The 21,764-nt window shown below is 39.6% G+C and overlaps 1 protein-coding gene across 10 annotated transcripts in view; it reads left to right on the plus strand.

Moving 5' to 3' along the window:
- FAM160A1 (family with sequence similarity 160 member A1) overlaps window positions 1–21,764 on the plus strand; it is a 195,330-nt gene that overhangs the window by 56,113 nt on the left and 117,453 nt on the right. Inside the window, exons 1-2 of one of the 10 annotated variants that reach the window (XM_014455875.2) lie at window positions 2,896–2,932; window positions 4,512–4,689. The exons of 7 other annotated variants lie outside the window; for them this stretch is intronic. The gene's annotated coding sequence lies outside the window, so the exon portion shown is untranslated. Of the gene's footprint in view, window positions 1–2,895; window positions 2,933–4,508; window positions 4,690–21,764 lie in introns of those variants that run through there. 2 more of the 10 variants (XM_014455848.2, XM_014455851.2) reach the window with 2 other exon arrangements.

Genomic DNA, 21,764 nt, shown 5'->3' on the forward strand with positions numbered 1-21,764 from the left:
CTTCAGATGCTTGTTTCTTTATCATAACACAAAATTTACCATTTTAACCATTTTAAGTATATAGTTTAGTATTAAATATGTTTAGATTTTTGTGCAACTGACCTCCAGGATGCTTTCATCTTGCAAAACTGAATCTTTATATACATGATAAAAACTTCTCCTTTACTCCTCCCCAAGCCCCTGGCAACCACTTGTTCTATTTTCTGTCTCTATGAATTTAACTATTCTAGATACCCCATATAAGTAGAATCATACAGTATTTGTCTTTTAAAAAAAGATTTTAAAATTAATTTTATATATAGAGAAAGGGAGAGGGAGAGAGAGAGAGAAATAGAAACATTTATTTTGAGAGAGAATCATTGATGGGTTTCCCCCTGCAAGCCCCCCACCAGGGATCAGCCCGCAACCCTGGTATGTGCCCTGACTGGGAATCGAACTGGCAACCTCTTGGTGCATGGGTAGACACTCAACCACTGAGCCACACTGGTCTTTTTGTGACTGGCTTATTTCACTTGAAATAATGTCCCCAAAGGTCAATCATATTGTAGCATATGTCAGAATTTCCTTTCTTTTTAGGGTTGAATAGTATCCCATTGTATGTATATTCATTCATTTGTTGGCCAATGTTTGGGCTGCTTCCCCCTTTTGGCTATTGTGAAAAATGCTGCTGTACATGGGTGTACAAATATCTGTTCGAGTTCCTGTTTTCACCTCTTTTGTGTATATACCTAGAAGTGGGATGACTGGATCATATGGTCATTCTATTTTTAATTTTTTGACGAACTGCCATACTATTTTCCATAGTGGCTGCACCATTTTACATTCCCACCAATAATACACAGGAGTTCCAGGTTCTTCACGCCCTCACCAACACTGAGGGATTTTTTTGATAGTAGCTATCCTAATGGGTGTGAGGTGATATCTCACTGTGGTTTTGATTACTATTTCTCTAATGATTAGTGATGTTAAACATTTCTTCATATGCTTATTGACCATTTGTATATTTTCTTTGGACAAGTGCCTGGTAAAGTCTTTTGCCCATTTTTAAATCAGGTCAAATATCCTCAGGTGAGGATTAACAAACAAACAAAATAGAATAGCCAGTAATAAATCCCAGGAAAATCTATAGCCAGCTTGAACAAGTCACTTGTCTGTGTAACAAAAGTTATTTGGAACCTGGTTTTGCCTCTTAGCTCTAAAAAGCAATTATGTACACTGACACAATGATATTTACACTGATTTTGGAAAGGTCAAAAACCAAGTATTGTGCCCTTAGAAGTGTGGTTATTTCTTGGGAGGAGAGGAGGGTGTTGAGGGTGGGTTTGGGAGAATACAAAAGCAAATATGTGTTACTAAGATAAAAGCTTGGGGAAAGATTCTTAGAAGGTAGAGGGAGAGACTTAGGTGGGTGTGGGAGTAACATGGATAATGAAAGGACCTAACACTTTAGGTGTATTACTTCTTTGGAGGAAATGATACAGATACCAAAGGTAGCACAGCAAGGACTACAAGTAAAAAATGGGCCTGAAAGGGTAGAAGACAATTTGATATAAAACGTGTATGATAGTCCTGTGGAGATGCTGTCCGTGGAATTCATGTGTTATGGATTTTGGATGTGGTCTCAGAACAGTGAGACAAATAGCAGGTAGACAGAGGCAATTACAGATATTCTGAGCTGTTGGGAGAATTATTTGAATACAGTATCTCAGGGTTAAGAGCTGTCTACACGAGAAAAGGGTAGCAGTGAAGCAAAATGCTATCCGTTCTAATGTAATACTGGGATGCCTGAGTCACGCAGAATTGGGATGGTGAGCGAAGAATGTTTCTCTGTGGTTTCCCTGGCTTTGTGTGGAACCAGTGGCAAGCCATTTCCAAAGTGTTTTTTTAAGTATATCTTTTTATTGATTTCAGAGAGGAAGGAAGAGGGAGAGATAGAAACATCAATGATGAGAGAGAGTCATTGATTGGCTGCCTCCTGCACATCCCACATTGGGGATTGAGCCTGCAACCTGGGCATGTGCCCGGACCAGGAATCAAACTGTGACCTCCTGGTTCATAGCTTAATGCTCAACCACTGAGCCACGCTGGATGGGCACCAAAAGTGGTTTTGAATCAAAATCTAGTCTCAAGATTGGTCTGGGACTAGGTTTTCTATGGAAATAACTCAAAAAGATACCTAAAAACGACCTCTTAATCAAACCAGCTATCTAATGCTATCATTCTACAATTTGTTCATTCTGTTCATGTATTTTTATAATTTTATAGATTTAAAAATTTTTGTGTGTGAACTTAGTCGTTTTATTTATTCAGTCATTTTTGTCTCCTCATATGTTTCATCACCCTTATAATTTTGTTCTGGATGAGTTGGGATGTTCTCCAGTTCTGTATGTGTCTTCCAATTGAACAGAATGGCTTAGAATAAGTATATATGATGTATGTTGGTCATGTTTCTATGTCATTTTTAACATCATTCTTGGAATACTTTGTCTTCCTTGGCCTTTAAGGGTGCAGGGCTTCATTGATGCCCTCAGAAAAGTGACTAATGACTTCAGCAGAGACCAGAGGTCCTCACACTGTGGTCCCCAGATGAGCAGCAGCCTGTCCTGGGAAACTTGTTAGAAATGTCAATTCTTGGATCAGAAACTCTGAGGGTGGAGCTCAGAAATTTGTATTTAACAAGCCCTCTAAATAGTTCTGATGCATGTTAACGTTTGATAAATGCTCTGGACACTCTCATTAGCGACATACCATTGTCCAAGTCATTCATTTTCTCTAGCTCTGGGTCTCCTGATCAGATAGATTAGGGTTTCTCAAACGTTGGTGTGCGCATGAATTATCCAGTGAGCTTGTTTCAAAAATTTCAGAGAGCAGTAAATCTGTCCTAACCTTATGCCTCAAGATTCTGATTCAGCAGGTCTTGGATGACTCACTGGTGAGCAAACCCTACCAGTTATCTCTCTTCAGCAAGCTGCCCCAAGTAGTTTTATCTATGATCTGGACCAATGGATGTGCCTTGAGTTTCCTTCAAGCCCCAAACTGATGTGATTTAAAGTGGCCTTTTTTGAGTTCAATAGCTGAAAGCTTGGGTCCAGAGCTTTATTTGCAAAATACTGTCTGGATGATTTTTCACTGAAGCCATTATGTTTGGATTTATTTCCTTGAAAAATATGGTTCTTTCTTGCCTACCCAGATTACTATTTGAGATTTTTCTGAGGCTTATCCTCTTTGGCAAGGCAGTTTGCTCATCAAAAGAGCTTTCTGATGCTTGTAAATTTAGAGATTGCATTATGTGGTTTTCAAAAAAATTTATAATAATTATTAAAAAACTATAAACGCTGGTTCTAAAGAAGTACCACTTTATATGGAGATCTTTTTTTCCCTTCTCTCAGTCCCAGTCTCTAAGCTTTTTCCCTATGCATGGCGATGCTTCCCTTACTTCACTGCCATCCCTACTTTTGTTTGTTCCTTTAATTTTTATAGTACAACCTGATGAGAACTATTTTTTTGTGTGAGTTTTCCTCTTTGTCTCACTGGCTGCTCCTTCTCAGTCTTTTTTTTTCCGTAATAAAAGTAATACTTTTAAGTTTATTAAGTACTCAGATATTCCCACAGATTGTTTTTTAAAAAAATATTTGTAATTGATTTATTTTTTTGTATTTCATTGTTTAAAGTATTACATATAGTATTACATATGTCTCCTTCCCCCCATTGCCTTCTCAGTCTTTTTTTTTTTCATCTGTCTTTCTCTAGGGCAGGCCCCAGTTCTTTTCTTTACATCTCACCTACATGCTCTCCCCTCAGGCAGGGCCTTCATGTCTATGTGGTCCTTGCCCAAATGTTACCCTAACACCATCCTTTATAAAGGAGCATCTGACTCTCACAGCTCTCTTTTGAACTTGAGTCCCATGTAATAAGTTGCCTACTGGATGTCCCACAGGCAGATCAGGTTAATGTACGCAAAACTGAACTGTCATTCTCCCCCCGCCACCCTGCTCCCCCAGACTGGGCCTTCTCTCATGTTCTCTGTCTCAGTGAATGGCATCACCATCACCCTGATGTAGCTACATTTATCTGGCATTTCCCACATGTCAGGCACTGTCCTAAGAACTTGCATGTAACTCTTCACAAAACCCTTTGAGATAGCTTCTGTTATTATTCCCATTATACAGATGCGGAAACCAAAGCATATGGAGTTTAAGTAACTTTCCCAAGGTCACAAAACTATTCATTGGTGGAGATGGACTCCCAGAGCAGGTAGTCCTGATCATTGTGATCTGGTACCTTCCTTTCTCAGTAGCCTGAGCCCTAAATCTAGGATTACCCTTAGCTTAGCCCTCCCCACATCGTGTATCGGTCCAGCCCTCCTGAGCCCACCTGCCAAGTCTCTCTTAAACACACTTCCATGTTCATTATAAGTGCTCTATTCCATGCCTCTTGCCCCCACTGTTATAATTGGTGTCCTCTTTCCATCCATTTCCTTATATTATTATCAGTCTTATTCTTTCTAGTAGTTACTCTCATCATGACACCTCTACATTCGCCAGCCTCCCCCTCCACAGTCAGTGATCCAGTGCGGGACAAATCTTCTATTATCCACTTCACTGTTGAGCAAACCCCACCAATTCTGAGGAGCAGGACGTTCAGACATTTGAAGAGTCTGACCGTGAGTTGACCGCTAGAAGAGTGCAGGTAATACCTGGGTGGTACCTGACATTTTGAGGGTTAGGAAGTAAAAGAGAAATGCTATCTTTTGATTAGTCTTTGCCTCTTTTGGAACTAAGTTTCTACTTACTGTAATAAAAAATGTCAGTCTATTCTGGCCCAGAGAGAGATTGACAAGAAGAAGAGTGCTCTTCTCACGCCCACTCCAAGTCTGTGCTCCAGCCACAGTGAACCGGCACTCCCTGCGGTACATCATCTTATCTCTTCTTCCTCCGGGCCTTCCAAAGTACTCTTCCTTCTCCCTAGAATACTCCTCCCCCACTGCCCCATTTGCCTGGCTAACACTACTGTTTTTATAACAACTGGAAAGATTTTTCTGATCCTACTTACATTCCAAAGTTTGGGTTAAGTGCTTTTTCTTATATGCTGCCACAGCTAACCATTCTTTTCTTACCATGTGACTCTTCAGACTTTGTTTTTTCTGTTCAGTTGCTTCTTTTAGACTGTAAATTTCATCTTATTTATTCCTGTGTTTCTGTCACCCAGTAGGGGTGTTAAGTAGATGTTGATGTATGGAAGACTAAATGAGTATTTAAATGAGCTAATTGATTTCTGCCACGCTTCTTATCTTTGTACAGTAACTCTAGAAGGGGGATATATCAGTTGGGGTTAAGCTCACCCAGAAGTAATTACCAGGATCAATGGCTTAAACAAATTAGGGGATTATTTTTCTTCCTCAGAAAGTAAGTCTGGAACTAGGCTATCCAGGCTTAGTAGAGTGGCCCCTTGATTATCAGGGACCCACTGTCTTCCTTCTCCACTCACCTGGGTGTGATGCTGGCACCCCTGTTCTCATGTCAGCATGGCTGCCGGAAGGCTAGCCACCTGCAGGTCCTCATTCTAGGAATGAAGGGAGCTGTCAAAAAGCAAAAGGAAGCTTTGTCAACGGTTTGCCTTCTGCCCCGTCTCCACCCCTTTCAGGGGCTTTCCTGAAAGGTCTTCAAGGATTTCCCCTCAACTTATTGATCAGAGGATATCACAGTATCACTTCTGGCTGCAAAGGAGGCTAGGAGATAGTTTTTTTGTCTTAGTTCTTTGCTGCTTGGTACAAAATCAGGGTTCTGTTAATAAGGAAGGAGAGAATGAATATTAAGTGGTAACAAGAAGTCTCTAAATAGCTTAGGATGATTTCTCCTTAAGTGATCACAGTTTTAGTAAATAATTTACAGATCAGTATGGAATCTTACCTTTTTTGCCTCTAGTCACTTTACATAAAATTATCCATTTTTTTATATTTTAGGAGTTTTAATTATAGGCATCTAAAAATTGAAATGATTACTATTATGAATCTTTATTATAATTTTTGGGGGTATTTGCACTTGTTGATTTAAGAGGATGTTTTGTTAAAGAATAATTGAGATGTTCCCAGAATCTGTTGGTGGGTGTATAAATCACCAGAACATCTGGCAAAAAGTTTGGCAAGAAAAAAATGAATCTTTATCTTTTTTTGTTGTTGTTGTTAATCCTCACTCGAGGATATTTTCCATTGATTTTTAGAGAGAGTGGAAGGTGGGGGAGAAGAGAGAGAGAAATAGTGATGTGAGAGATACATCAACTGGTTGCCTCCCACATGGGCCCCGACTGGGGCTGGGGATTGTGCCCTTGACTGAGAATCGAACCCTTGACCCTTTGGTTCCGGGGCCAATGCTATAACCACTGAACCACACCAGCCAGGGCTGAATCTTTATCTTTTTAAAAAATATATATTTTTATTTATTTTATAGAGGAAGGGAGAAGGAGAGAGAGATAGAAACATCAATGATGAGAATCATTGATCAGCTGCCTCCTACTGGGGATTGAACCCACAGCCCGGGCATGTGCCCTTGACCAGAATCGAACCTGGGACCCTTCAGTTCCCAGGCCAGTGCTCTATCCACTGAGCCAAACCGGCTTGGGCTGAATCTTTATCTTTAATCTCCTTCTGTTCAATCTTCTGTAAATCAAAATTCTTTAAATTGGATTTTTTGGGGAATTTAATGACTTGGAAAAATGCTCAGGATATAGTATTAAATGGAAAGAACAGAAATCAAGATTTAGTCTCAAGTCATTAAATACTTCAAAAACATCCAGTTATATTAATTGCCTTTCATTCCACTATATGGATGTCCCATATATAGATTTAGTCCTTCTCTTATTATTGAACATTTAGTTTGTTATAATTTTTCTTAAGAAAAGTCTTTGGTGAATGACTTAGTACATTAGTACATAACTTTTGTTTGGATTTCTGTTTTTTTATGATAGATTTATAGAAGGATGAACAGAAGAGATTAAAGATATAGAACCTGTATTTGTTGATACCCATTGCCAAATCTTTTGCCAAATGTGTATACAAACACATATGTTACGCTTCTGATTTTTTAAAATTTATGAAATTATTAGAAAATATAGAAAGAAGAATAGAAAAATGGTTGATCTCCCTTGATGGTCTTAGAGTGATTTTTGCTATCTTTATATGCCTGTATATATTTTTTGCAGTGCTTATTGTTTTTATTATTTAAAAATAAATTCAGTTGAAAATAAAGAATATTCTGTTTTGATGATCTGTTGCTTTGCTATCAAGGGTCTCAGAAGCAAATCTGAAATTTTAATGATGATGTTTTAATGAAAGAAGAATAACAACATGGAAGACATATTACATATTACATGTTTTCCTGCATTTGTTTGGAGACATTTTTTCTAGCAGTTTAGACCAGTAATTTTTTTTCTTAGTGCCATTTATTGTAGCGATTAGAAACAAAAGCACTGCAAAACTTAAAATCTCCTATTTAGTAGTTGGACTGTGGTATAATCTCTATGTAGTCATAGGGTCATTTTTAGCATGCCATTTCCTGGGCAATCCTGTTAATATATGAGTATATATTTGTTTCTAGAGGCAAAAGTGGAGAGGATCATGGAGCATATGGATTCATGTAACTCAGCGGTTCTCAACCTGTGAATCGCGACCCCTTTGGCAGTCAAACGACCCTTTCACAGGGGTCGCCTAAGACCATCCTGCATATCAGATATTTACATTACGATTCATAAGAGTAGCAACATTACAGTTATGAAGTAGCAACGAAAATAATTTTATGGTTGGGTCACAACATGAGGAACTGTATTTAAAGGGCCAGAAGGTTGAGAACTACTGATGTAATTGACCCTCAATCAAGATAAGGTGACCCAGTGACCTACTTCATATTCACAGACTCTGTAGCCAGGAATAGATCAATTTTAGAGACGTAGTCCAGAGTGTCAGATAAGGAGAGAGAGTATGGAAAACATGTTAAATATAAACCAAAAATGGTGTCAGGTAAAAACTAACAACAAAAACAAACCCCTATTTCAATAATATGCAGGTGGGGATTTTGGAACTTATGGATGGGAATAAGGTTTGGGTTATGTTTAGGGGAGGGAAGATTTGCAGGAACATTTTAAGCATTTAAACATTTCCCCAGGCTCTATTGAGAATGAGCACACTTTTCTAATGTAAAAACATACTCTGGACTGCTACTAGATTCTGCCTCTAATTCTGTTCCCCTCAATTGAGAAAAGAATATTGATAGACATTATTAAGACCCCAATCATAGTTTTAAGTAAATGTGTATTTTGTTAAACATAATTATCTGTACATCATCTATATTTATTTGAAAAGTGGCATTTAGTCTGAAATAGAATTTAGCAAACAATGGCCCATGGTCCAGATCTGGCCTCCTGACTGTTTTTCTATGCACCACCATATAGGAATAGTTTATACCTTTCTAAATGGTTGGGGGGTGGGGGTGGGGTGGGGAGACAAAGGAGAAAATGTGTAGAGAGCATAAATGTATCCTGCAAAGTCTAAGATATTTACTCTCTGATGTTACAGAAAAAGTTTGTCAACCCTTGGTCTAAAGCTGTGGTTTTTAAGCAGAGGGAAATTTGCCCCCAGGGGACCATTGGCACTGTCTCAAGGCATTTTAGACTGTCACAGATAGGGAAGGTGGGGGAGGGATGCTGCTGGCGATCAGAGGGTAGAAGATGCAGCTGAACATCTCACAGAGCACAGAATGGCCTCTCTAGACAAAGAATTAACTGGTCCGGAATGTTGACCAAGACTTGCTCCTTGCCCAAACTGTAGTTAGACTTTCTGAGCCTTCTTCTCAAGAAGGTTTCAGCGTTGGCCCCATCCTGTGTTTGGCCTGCCTAGTTTTAGCAAGAATTCTGTTGAGTCAGTCTAGTGAAAATCCCCCCACTCTTCCTAGCTGGTCACCCTGCGTTTAGCAAGAGTCCTGTTAGGTCAGTTTGGTAAGAATCTCCCTACCCTGGATGTCTTGCCTTACTCATTTTCCATCTCTGGCCCCTGCGCTCTGCTTGTTGGTATAAATTCCCAGCTGTCTTGGCTGTGTTTGGAGTTGAGCCTGATCTCTCTCTTCTATTGCAAACATCTTGACACCTGTCGCAGTAGTCCTGAATGAAATCTTCCTTACCGGCTTCACAAGTGTCAGAGTATCTCATCTGTACCTCAGTAGTGTAGGGGTTGAGCACCCCTGGTTTAAAGTGGTGTTTGGTACATGCATGAATTCAGGAAACACCTCTTCAGATGCTTCTGTGGGAGTCCCTCTCCGCTTCTGGGGTTCCATTGTTTTCTAGGGAGGAGGTTCTAACCAGCACAAATGTGCACAAGGAGACAGTTGTCTTCAGGACTTGGAAGAGGTCAGTTGTAACAATATTTTACCCCAACTACATTCCTAGGGCAGAGGGGGGCAATCTGGATGGGGTGGCCATGCTGTGTTTGGCCCTGGCTCTATTCCCTGGGTTTCCTTAAGGATGAAATAAGGTTGACTGTGTCTGTGGGGATTTCATTATCAACCCCCCCTTCCTCCCCAATATTTTTTGACCTGTTGGAATCTTCATTAGAAGATGAAACATTGCAATCTTCAGTCCAAAGTAAAATGCTAAAAGGCAAATGTATGAACTTGTTAAAGCCAGTTTAGACAGTTACTCAGCAATAAATAGAATTGATTATGGTATCTCTTCTTGGGCTCATTTAGAGGTGTGATTGAAGGAAGAGTGCACACAGGGGTTGAAAGTGCATTTCTGTATTTTGGGTTACAAGTTAGGGAGGTTGGAGATCTTCATTGGTGAGAGAGAGGCAAGAGAAAGCTAAAGACAAAGGAAATGTTCAAAGCTGTCACTTTACTCTCCCTGTATAACAGAGTCCCAGAGCCCCCCTTTTTTGCCTGCTTGTTTTCTTAGAACGTGCCCAGCACCTATTCTATCCATGTGGCTTTGCTTCCTACTCTGGCAAAAACCGCAGGACCCTGTGGCTTATGTACTGGTCTGAATGTCTCTCTTTTTCACAGGAAGCCAGACCTGCCCAGTATAAGTCCAGCCTGGTCAGCTGAACCACCCCAGCTGATGGTTCAGATGGTTCCATAGCTCTGATTTTCTTTAACATCCTAATTTTCTTTGACCATGTTATTTCTGACAGGGTTCTGATAAGGTAAGTGTAGTTCCAAAATGGCCACAAAGTCCTTATGCACACCTTATATCACAGTTAATGGTAGTTAATCAAACTTCCCCCCTTCATGTAGAAAACCAGTTAATTACCATTAACTGTGACATAAGATAATTAGAATTTATCTCTGTATTCCCCTCCATTCTCCACAAAAATTTTAACCCCCCTCCCCACCCCGCCAGAAATCTTTCATTTTAATGCCTGAAAGTCATAGAATAGACCCTGCTGCTGTTCATGGGTCTTCGACTATTGTCAGGTGAAATCTTCACAAAGAGACTTTATGGCCACTGTCAGGCTGTTATTAGAGACTGTTTTAATGAGTAATAATTGTCAATATAGAAGAAGGACATGGGAAACGTTAAAATCTGTGCAGAGAAAAGAGGGCAGTGTTCAGAGATTTCTAATTAGTTGCATAGTGGACTTTGACCACTCTTTAATTTTGTAGGCCCCCAAAAGATCATTTTAATGTACTAGCAACTCAATACAAGAAGGGAACTATCAGTTAAGTAACTAGGTGGAACTTGCTAACTTATTATTTGCTATTAAGTTAGTAGACATAGAAAATATTATTCTTTCCTGGATTGGATCAAGATCAGTCATTCTTTTCAAATAAAATTATTCCATAAAAAATTGAATCTGCTAATCCATCCATAGAAATACTATATACTCTAGACAGAGGAATACTGACTTTGTACTGGAAACACTGAGGGATTACTCTGTAACAGGGGTCCTCAAACTTTTGAAACAGGGGGCCAGTTCACTGTCCCTCAGACCGTTGGAGGGCCCGACTATAGTTTAAAAAAAACCTATGAACAAATTCCTATGCTCACTGCACATATCTTATTTTGAAGTAAAAAAAAAACAAAACGGGAACAAATACAATATTTGTATTTGCATGTGGCCCGAGGGCCGTAGTTTGAGGACCCCTGCTCTGTAAAGTATATGATTGTCTATGCTGCACACCTGAAACCAATACAAAACCATACTGAGTGGTAAACTGTAATTGAAAAATGAAATAAAAGAAGAAGAATACTGACTTTGGAGACAGCTCTGCCCATGTCACCTGGAACAAGTTACTTAACCTCTCTGTGCCTCAGCTTTCTCAGATGTGGAATAGGGAAAATAATAGCATACGTACCTCAGAGGGTTATTGCAAGGGCTGCATTAGTTTATATGTAAAGTACTTAAACCAGTGTAGGCCACATTGTAACTACCATTGGAGCCTTAGCTAGTAGTAGTATTTATTGTGGTCTTGGGGTTAATGAGTTAATCTAGCCAAATGTATTTTTAGGAAATATGTTCAGACATTTCAAGAAAGAAAAGCATAATTCTTTGAGATAATCTTTTTTTTTAAAAAGAAGCCCCCTTTTATTTTTTTTGTTTTTTATTTTTAAAATATATTTTATTGATTTTTCACAGAGAGGAAGGGAGAGGGATAGAGAGTTAGAAACATCGATGAGAGAGAAACATCCATCAGCTGCCTCCTGCACACTCCCTACTGGGGATGTGCTCGCAACCAAGATACATGCCCTTGACCGGAATCGAACTTGGGACCCTTCAGTCCACAGGCCGACGCTCTGTCCACTGAGCCAAACCGGCTAGGGCTGAGATAATCTCAAATCAGATTAAGAGAAATGAAATAGTTGGCAGTGTTAAATTATATGTTTTCCAAATAGGTTACTTCCCATAGACACACTTTCTGTTTAGGGTATTTTTAGGTCATAGCCATTGCTGAGGCACCGAAAAGTACTTCAGCAGCTTGGCTATGTATCAGGAATGTTGGCTTAAATGGCACTCATTTAAATATGTCTTACTGTGCAAATATTGATTTGTTAAAGATCATAAAAGTGAAGCTCCCTATAGGGTTTAATTTGGGAAAGGATAGCAAAATACATGGAATTTGAATTTTGGTGACACCAGCAGCAATAAAGGTAATACAAACACCCAGATTTAGGTCAGTTGACAGAATAAATTGGCCCTTTATGAAGGGGGCAGTTTTCCTTTATTTTGTTCAGTAGACATGAGTTGAGAAGTTAGACATTTTTTATAAGTATAGTTATGCTATTTAGATGTACAGAAACATTTTCAAACAAGATTTGCTTTCCTAAAATACTCAAATTCCTAAAACGTTATCTTCCTATTTTATGGCACTAACCTAAAATTTTTTAAGTGTGTGTTTATAATCAAGTGCACCTGTGTTAATATGTGTGTACACATATATAAAAGAATGTAATTATGGTGGAGAAAACAAATTTAGAAGAGGTTATGGATTTCTTTCTTTAAGTAAAAATAAAGCACCTTTCCCTGAAAATGAGTTTCTTGAAACACACCAGAAAATCTGCATAGCATTCTGCCAGTTAATTTTTTTCTTACAGGATGAAACAAATGCTTCATTGATCCCTGATATGGTTTATTTATGTGGCTGGTTTTCTACACGAAGAGAAAAAAAGTTTGATTAATTACCATTAACTGTGACATATCCCGTGGGTAATGAAAATTTTTTGTATCTGTTTTCTCCCTTTTTCAAATAAATTGGTGGCTATGTACTAGGTTCCGGTAAAGCAGTCTGCCAGAACACTTATGTAAAAGCAGCTTCTGCAAAAGCATAGGATGGCAGTGTTGTCAAGCACTTAGGTAGTGCCTGAGAGATGCCGTGTCTGCCACTGTCTGCAGGACCTGAATCTTTAAGTCATTTTCCTGGGAGCTTGGGTCAGGTCTTGGTGGCGCCTGTGCATCCTTGAGGTGGGTGCTTGGTATTGGAGCTGTGGTCTGTTGCCATGAATACCAGTGTGATTTGAAGCCAGTACAAGATTAAACTTATGGCTTTGATTTTGGTAACTTCTACTCTCTGGAAAAAAAAAAACTAGAGGCCTGGTGCATGACATTCGTGCACTGGGGGGGGGGGGGCGGGGTCCCTCAGCCAGGCCTGTGCCCTCTCACAGTCAGGAGCTGGCCTAAGCCGGCAGGCAGACATCCCCCGAGGCCACTGCACTGGCCAGCTGAGCGGCACTCCCCCTGTGGGAGTGCATCAACCACCAGGGGGCAGCTCCTGTGTTGAGTGTCTGCCCCCTGGTGGTCAGTGTGCATCACAGTGACCAGTCATTCCACCCTTTGGTCGATTTGCATATTAGCCTTTTATTGTATAGGATATGTTCTTACTGATTTCAGAGAGAAGAAGGAGAGAGAGATAGAAACATCAATGGTGAGAGAGAATCATTGTTCAGCTGCTTCCTGCACACCCCCTACTGGGGATCGAGCCCACAACCCGGGCAAGTGCCCTGACCAGGAATCAAACCATGACTTCCTGGTTTCATGGGTCTGCACTCAACCACTGAGCAACACCAGCCAGGTGGTTACTTCTACTTTTGACTCTAATCACTCAGAGTACCATTGTTGCTGTTCATTACATCAGTGCTTCCTAATTTGGAGTAACAATATAATCTGATGTGCTTTTTTCACATTTTTTTCTTATTTGATTTATTTAATACCGTACAGTAGGTAGGCAGATGTCAATTATGATCAAGTAAGGTTCGTGACTTGCCCAAGGCCATTGAATAGTATGCGGCAGACTGAATCTCAAACCCTCCTGAGCCCAAGCTTATCCTTCTGTACCACATGCTTTTTTTTGTACATTGCTGGGTTTAATTTGCTAATATTTTGTTGAAGAATTTTGCATCTTTGTTCATCTATAGAATGTCTTTGTCTGGTTTTAATATAGTGGGGGTAAGCCCTGACCGGTGTGGCTCGGTTGGTTGGGCGTCATCCTGTGCACCAAAGGGTTGCCAGTCCGATTCCCGGTCAGGGCACAGGCCTAGGTTGGGGGCTCGACCCCTGGTAGGGGCGTGCAGGAGGCAGTTGATTGATGTTATGCTTTCACATCAATGTTTCTCTCTCTCTCTCTCTCTCTCTCTCTCTCTCTCTCAAAAATAAAAATATTAAACAAATATTAGGGGGTAATATTGGCCTATAGGATAAGTTAGGCAGTATTCTCTCTGCTTCTAACTTCTGGAAGCGATTGTAGATAATTGATGTAATTTCCTTTTTAAATATGTAGTGGAATCCATCAGTGTACCCATCTGGGCCTGGTGTTTCTGTTTTGGAAGGTTAGTAATTATTGGTTTGATGGATATAGTTCTGTTCAGATTATCTGTTTCTCCTTGTACTTCAGCACTGCCTGGTAGAGGGTTTTTAGCTCTCCTTATGTGCTGTGGACTGACAACAAAATTGTATGTTGTTCAAGACCATTAATAATAAACTGATGGCCACAAAAAAATCTTATGTATGTAATGGTTAGCTAACACTGAATAATTTGGGGTTTCTAAACATGTAAAAGTTTTAAAACCTTCTGTGCTCTGGACCACCTACAAACCAATTTCATTTACTTAGAGTTAGATATTGAAAGAATTAGCAGTTAGACTTGAAAAAAGGTTTCTTAATAAAGTAGGAAATATTATGCTATACCCAAGAGACTGATAATCTGCCAGGACTTGGTCAGACTTATGCACAGGTATTTGCCACATGGTTGTCTCAGAAAACTAAAGGTCAGGTCTCAGGTTCTCCCACATTTGCATTAATAAATCATGTTCTTGCATGAGGGCAGGCACGACCTATATTTTGGGGTAGAGTTCCAATGGAAATGGGTGGAAGGAATTGACTTGGGTAGAGAGTATGTAGAGAGGGATGATTTTTTTTTTTTTGGAACAGGATGGTTAATAAAATATGTGCTGTGACTGTGAGGCTCTACTGAATTTTCTGTCACCTTTGCCAGGGAAATATTTCCACTAAATAAAAACAAACAAACATATCTTCATAGAGTGCTAAATTTCAAAACAAAAAATATGAAACCAGTTATGTAATATGGGAAGAGGTTTATAACTGTGGTAATAGTTTCTTAAGTTTATTTACAAACCAACTTTGATACCTGAAACAGAACACATCTTCCCTCCTCTACTAAAAGGAAGTCAAGTATGACATTCCATTAACATTTAATCAAACATGAGACTTCCATATACTTTAACAAGAAGTACTTGTTTCTAACTGAGATGTCCCACCCAGAGTAGCCCTGCTTAATCCAGGGACTTGTACCACTATCGCTGTATATGCTGTGAGAGCTATGTCTAATTTTTAAAAGAAAGATAATGAGTGAGGTAGAAACTAGAAAAGAAGAAAAACGTTCTTTGAAAAGTTTAAACATTGTGTATTATTTTTAACCCAAATTTTTCATTTATTACTTACTTTCAGTTAATGTATGCATTTATTATTATTTGCTAATTAAGGAGTTATCTAATATATTTTTATTTTCATATCATTATGCCTTGTTAAATGGTATGGAAGATGATCTTAGATTTATGTCATCTTTTATAGGCAATGCTTTCTTGGATTACTAAATGGACAAGGGGCATCTATGATCTTTTTATTATTTATTTTCAAAGTTATAACGACCTGTAGAAAAGCCTCCATTGCTCTCCCCTCCCCCCACCATGAGTGAAAACTCTTTGAGATCCATAGTTTTGACTCTGAGAGAGAAAGATGGAGACATTTGCAAGGAGAGAGGTGATCAGGAGTTGGGAAGGATGGTGTAAGCTGGTGCTCACTAGAGAGATTGTGTTATATATTATTTATACAGTGAAGGTAAATGTTCTGATCCTAGAAGCAGGAGTAGTACTGACATCAGAGTGTCTTTCCCAAGACACTTCAGTCTGAATGATCCAGAAGGAGAAAACAGAATATAGAATGAAAACAGAAGGAGCCATTTCAAGGTGAGGACTAGAGGAGGTGTAGGAAGGCGAGCAGGCAGGCAGACCTTACCAGGCAGGTTTATGAAAAGGTTTGGAAGAGGCATAGACATGAAACTAGTGAACCAGAGTAGGGTTTATGTAACAGGATTGCATAATTTTCTCTGGCTCCATGCTTTTGTATAACTCAATATTTATTTAATCTTAGAGAAGAGCAACATTTACCAATGAAAAACCTCTTGCCCTGGCTGGTGTGGCTCAGTTGGTTGGCATTGTGCCATGCACCAAAAGGTTGCTGGTTTTATTTCTGGTCAGGGCACCTGCCTGGGTTGCAGGCTCAATCCCCTGGTAGGGAGTATGCAGTAGGAAGCCAATCAATGTTTTGCTCTCACATTGATGTTTCTCTCTCTCTCTCCCTTCCTTTCCCTCCCAAGCTCTCTCTCTAAAAAACAAACAAACAAACAAACAAACAAATTAAAATATTAAAAAGAAAAACAACCTCTTGGGAACTTAAGATCTAGGAAAGACTAAGGCAGGCATAGTAACTTAGGGGAGAAAGACTCTGGAGATCTGCTCTCATGGGCAGTATGGTAATGTTTACCGAGGTCTGACCACTGGCCAGCACTGTCTCCTTAGGTTGTTGGACCTGGAATTGTTAGCCTTTTAAGTTGGGGTGGGATCTGGCCTGTCTACTAGTATAGGTTCCTCATTGGAGCACAGGAACTAAGATTAAATGAGTGGCTGTGTGTGGTCCCAGGCTGGAGCTATGGGTGAAAGGACTGGGTATGGGAAAGAACAGGTTGCCTTCTACTTGCCCTCTAGGTGAGCAGTCACATACCAAGGAGCCACAATCATTGGTTGAACCAAAAATTAAGCAGTATACATAAGTAGAAAGGTCCTCAGGATCAAGGCATGACTTTTTTAGTCTTACAAAGCTTAGAATTATGGGCTAAACAAATATTCGTCATTGGGAATTGGAACCTATGAGACCTGGAACCAGTCTCTCAGGATTGTCTGGACCCTTAAAGAGACAGAGGAAAAAAAAGGCAACTCAAAGGTTAGAAAAGCTCATTTCCCCACCAGTCAGCTATATACTTCTCTGTCCCCAGCCAGCTTTCCCTAAAAACTACCCATCACTATGAAGGGACATTCCTCGTAGAACCTTTTCCCCAAGATAAAGCCAGGAAACCCTTAAAACAACAGTTTTCCATCCTTTTAGATTTGGATGAAATTCCTCCCTGTGGGCAGTATTAGACATTCTTTGGGAGGAAAACAAATAGTCCCTACCATGGGCTACCCTTGTACAAATGAATATTTAATAAATGTTACTTGAGAAGAGTAGATGAGATGGGGAGCACACTCTTTCAGCCATTGGCAACACTGGAAGCATTTGTCAGGCTCTTTACCTTCATGGGGCACTGAGCCAGGGATGGCACAAAACACATTAGCAGGTGTGACTTCTGCCCTTGAAGACTGAGAGCACCATTTGTGAACGTATTCTTGTATGAAATTTACCTCTGGCTGACAAATAAGTAAATAGTGGATGGGGCAAGGAATAAAAGTGGCCAACCAAAGGCCAGTACAGAGGTAGACTGCACTGCAGGGCTCCTTGCTTCTTTGTTTACTTCTAAAATACTGTACTTGGTACAGCTACTCCTTATGTTTTGTGTAGATACATGTAAATGCATTTAAAGAGACCCCCCCACTTTGTATTTATCTCTTGAGTTGTTGGAGTTCTTTATATATCTGGGTACCAATTGTTTGTCAGGCATATGTTTTGCAGATCTCATGTCTGTAACTCGACTCTTCATGTTCTTAACTGTGTCTTTGAAAATTTCTAAATTTTGACAGTTATATTTGTTATTTTTCCTATATTATTGCTTTCTGTGACCTGCCTGAGCGACCTTTGCCCACCCCAAAGTCATGATGATAATCTACATTTCCCTTAAAACCTGTATGGGTTTAGCTTTTACGTTTACAATGTATCTGTTACATTGCAAGTCAGTGTGTGTGAGGTAGGGGTCAAGGTTAATACTTTTCTGTATCGATATTTGGTTATTCCCACACCATTTGTTGAAAACATTTTTCTTTATCCATTGGATTGCTATGGTGCATTTGTTGAAAATCATGACTGTCTACATGGGGCTGTACTTCTGGGACTTTCTATTCTGTTCCTTTATCTATTTTGATTACTGTCTTGTGCCATTTTAAATAATGGTATATAATACAAATATCTACACTCATATGGGATCACTTTGCTACTGGACATTTTGAAGTTTATTTTTGCTATATTACTTCTGTGTAGTCTTCACTTCATTGTAAGTGGTAGAAGTAATTTATAAGCAAAATTCAAGGGAAATATGTAAAAGTGTAACATTATTTAGCCTTCCATAGTATATTGCAATGATTAGTTCTGCGACAAATGAGAGTGCCTGCAGTTGGCAAGAAGGTAGAGGGAGGTAGTGTGTCCAGCAACTATGACGTCCTTATCAGCTGAAAGAAGAAAACTCACTTTGCTTCTAAATGTCATTTATGGATTCCATTTACTATATTGCCAACCAGCATTATTAGGTAAGAGAGACATAAATACTAAAAACTTCAAAAGGACTTCCTTAGAGCTTATTGCTTTCTGTGGGTCCCATGATATTATTTGCATGCCTGTCAGGTGATGGGAAATGAGAGGCAGATATTTGACCAATTGTCTAAAGGCGTTCACTCAATTATGGAAAAGCACAGTGGTGATGACTCACGTCCTGTGTCCTGTCAGATGTGAGAGGTTATCTGTCTTAGGCCTTGTTATATGGTAATCAGCAAGATTTTTAGTTGTGTAAATGATAACCCAAGACACATGTTTTTATTTTATGTGGGTACATAAAATTATACCACTGTGTGAAGTGCTTGTAAATGCTTAGCTTCTTTACTTGATAATTTATCTCTTTATGGGAGGAATTTGTGGTGTATAGACCATCCTAGACATCATTTTAAGTATTTGTGATGCTTTTCTCAGGGAACATAGATTTTAAGGGGAAAACAGTTATTTTGGGTGAATATCAAATGTTTATGTTCACAAAATATTTTTCATAGGGACAGTGAAATAATTGTATATCATAATATTTTAAGAGGTTTTCTTGTGTTTACAACATAAAAATTAATATTTGTGATGAAAAGACTACTGTACTAGAAAACTACAGTTTTCATAAATTATTAAGTTATCTCTGCAGTCTGTAATCAAAGTTTGATAGCTGCAGCTTGTGGCAAGCTAGATTTTAGAAAAATAGAGACAGAAGGCTACAATTAGAAGAACATCATTGGGACTCTGTAAGAATGTTTTTTTTTAGGTTTTTATATGTGGCTTTTAATTTGTCGAAAGAGATTTCCTTTCTGGGCCATGTTAGTTATTTTTAACCAAATATAAACTCTTGTCTGTGTGAAGCTTTCTATTATAAATAAATTAGAGTCTTTCAGAGGGCTAGCCTCTCCTCCTCTTTCTGAGGGGTGACAAGAAAGAGCACAACAAAGTGAGTTGAAAACCATCCCCCCTCCCTCCACTCCAGCCCCAATGCTGACTGCAGCCTTCAGTACTGATCCTGGTACCAGGCCACTGTAGACACAAGGTACACCGCTAGGTGGTTTAAGAGAGAATTGTTGCGTTTAGTCATATTGGCCTTAAGATTTTTTTAAAAATATATATTTTATTAATTTTTTACAGAGAGGAAGGGAGAGGGATAGAGAGTGAGAAACATTGATCAGCTGCCTACTGCACACCCCCTATTGGAGATGTGCCTGCAAGAAAGGTACATGCCCTTCACTGGAATCGAACCTGGGACCCTTCAGTCCGCAGGCTGACGCTCTATCCACTGAGCCAAACTGGTTAGGGCTGGCCTTAAGATTTTGAGGTGTGTCCCAGAGTGAATTGCAGAAGTCCTGAACTCAGTCTCTGTTTCTTCTTAATGAGAGAATCTCTCTCCTTTCTCTTGAAACTATATGGCTGTCCTATTCTCTGTTCGGGGATCTCCGTGTGGGAAGTGGGTAGAGATTTAACCAAGTTCAATGAGAAGGTGGTCACAGCTGGCTGCTGTACATTCGCTTCAGAATCCAATTTTCCAGCCCCTGCCTGTTCTCCTAATGAGAAATAAGCCACAAAATGGGACAGAACAAAACCTATAACCAAAACCACAAAACAAGTTTAAGATGAATTTCATCCTTTGGCTCTCTCATCTTCTCATCTGATCTTCGGTGCTTTAGCAACTTTTGATAACGTGTGCTATATCTATAAAATCAATTTATCTGTTTTCCTTTTTTAAAAGTAAGAGCTGGGAGATTTGTATGCTCGTACAATTCTAAAGTGAACGTTTAACATTAAGAACATACTGTTCTCCCTCCTTCCCTTTGTGCTGTGATCTTGAACATCACCATCAAGGTGTGTGTGTGTGTGTTAGGTTTGTGATCAATTTAGCTGTCTGGCGTTTGTGGTTTTCCCTGAGCCAACTCTCGCTGCTAATGAACATGATCATTTATACGGTGTCACTGCAGTATAGGCATGTTAAATAATTGATTGGGCCATGGCAGGTAGAGAACGGCAAATGTGGTCCCTTTGTTGCTATGGCAATACTTTTGGTTTAAGGGGACTGTTTGTCATTTGGACCTCATGGATCTGGTGTGTGTGACATAATTGCCTGTGGTTGAGGCAGTTGGAGGGGAAAATCAACTTAAGAGGCGGAGGCATTTTGAAGCAAATTAATATATATTTCAGAGAGTTCTTGGGCTTACATTGTGGGGTGAATTATTCTTTTTTATTAAAAGGCTCATTCTTTGCTAATGCATCAGCATAGAGAATGAGCCAAGTGACAGATTTGTTTACTTGCTAACGTGGTGGGATTTGATCATTTATCGCGTAAAATGGTTATTGTGTGGGGTATACATTCCTCCCCTTATGATTCCAAACAGGGCTCCCTTTAAGTGAAATTGTTACCACATTTATTAGGGATCTTGGAAAGGAAGGGCACATGTTCTCTTTTATTATCCATTTTAAAAAATTATGTCTTTAAAGGTAGGGGCTATATTTATGTATTCTTTCAACAAATATTTATCGAGCATTCAGCTAGGTGCTCTTAGGGCTTGGGAGTCCAATGTGAGCAGAGCAGAGATGGTGCCTGTCCTCAGGGGTGAGACGCTAGTGGAGCAGGCCCCCTTATCTCTGGGTTCCCCCTTTAGCACTATCCTTTGCCTTACACAAAGCTTTCTCACGAAGTGCTTGATACAGTTTTAGAATAGTTCCTTTCTTCTTCCTCCCCAGTATAATCTCTTAATATGTGTCCCCCTCCCCGTGGTTTATTAATACCATTTGTCAACAACGAACATACAAGTGAACACTTAGGTGACATAAGCGCCTGTCCTTCCATTGATCCACGTCTTCTTTCCTTCATGGCTCAGCCCAAACTCTGTCGCTGCTGTGATGCCTGCCAAGCCAATAGCAATCTCACTCTTGGATAGTCTGCTCAGTTAATGTGACATATTTTATCTGGTTTTCTTATGTCATTACTTAAGTGTTCAAATCCCACCACGCTGTGTTCTTGCTACACCTCTTAGATGTGTTGGGGCAGAAAAACAGCTAAAAGTCAGTGGTCAAGTCCCCGTATCTTTAGTCTATGGAGAAGGCCTGTAGAAATGAAAAGATAACTGGTTATTAGAAGAATCACAATTGGTATCCAAGTGTGCAGACTCCGGGATCTATTCTCTTTCCTCATTTCTGAGAGGAAGCACCAGTGCGCACCGTGCTTTAAACTTGGAGTGTGAAGGAGTCTGGTGACCATGGGGTAATGAAGACGAGG

Source organism: Myotis lucifugus, unplaced genomic scaffold (assembly GCF_000147115.1).
Source record: "Myotis lucifugus unplaced genomic scaffold, Myoluc2.0 scaffold_1, whole genome shotgun sequence".
Taxonomy (NCBI): domain Eukaryota; kingdom Metazoa; phylum Chordata; class Mammalia; order Chiroptera; family Vespertilionidae; genus Myotis; species Myotis lucifugus.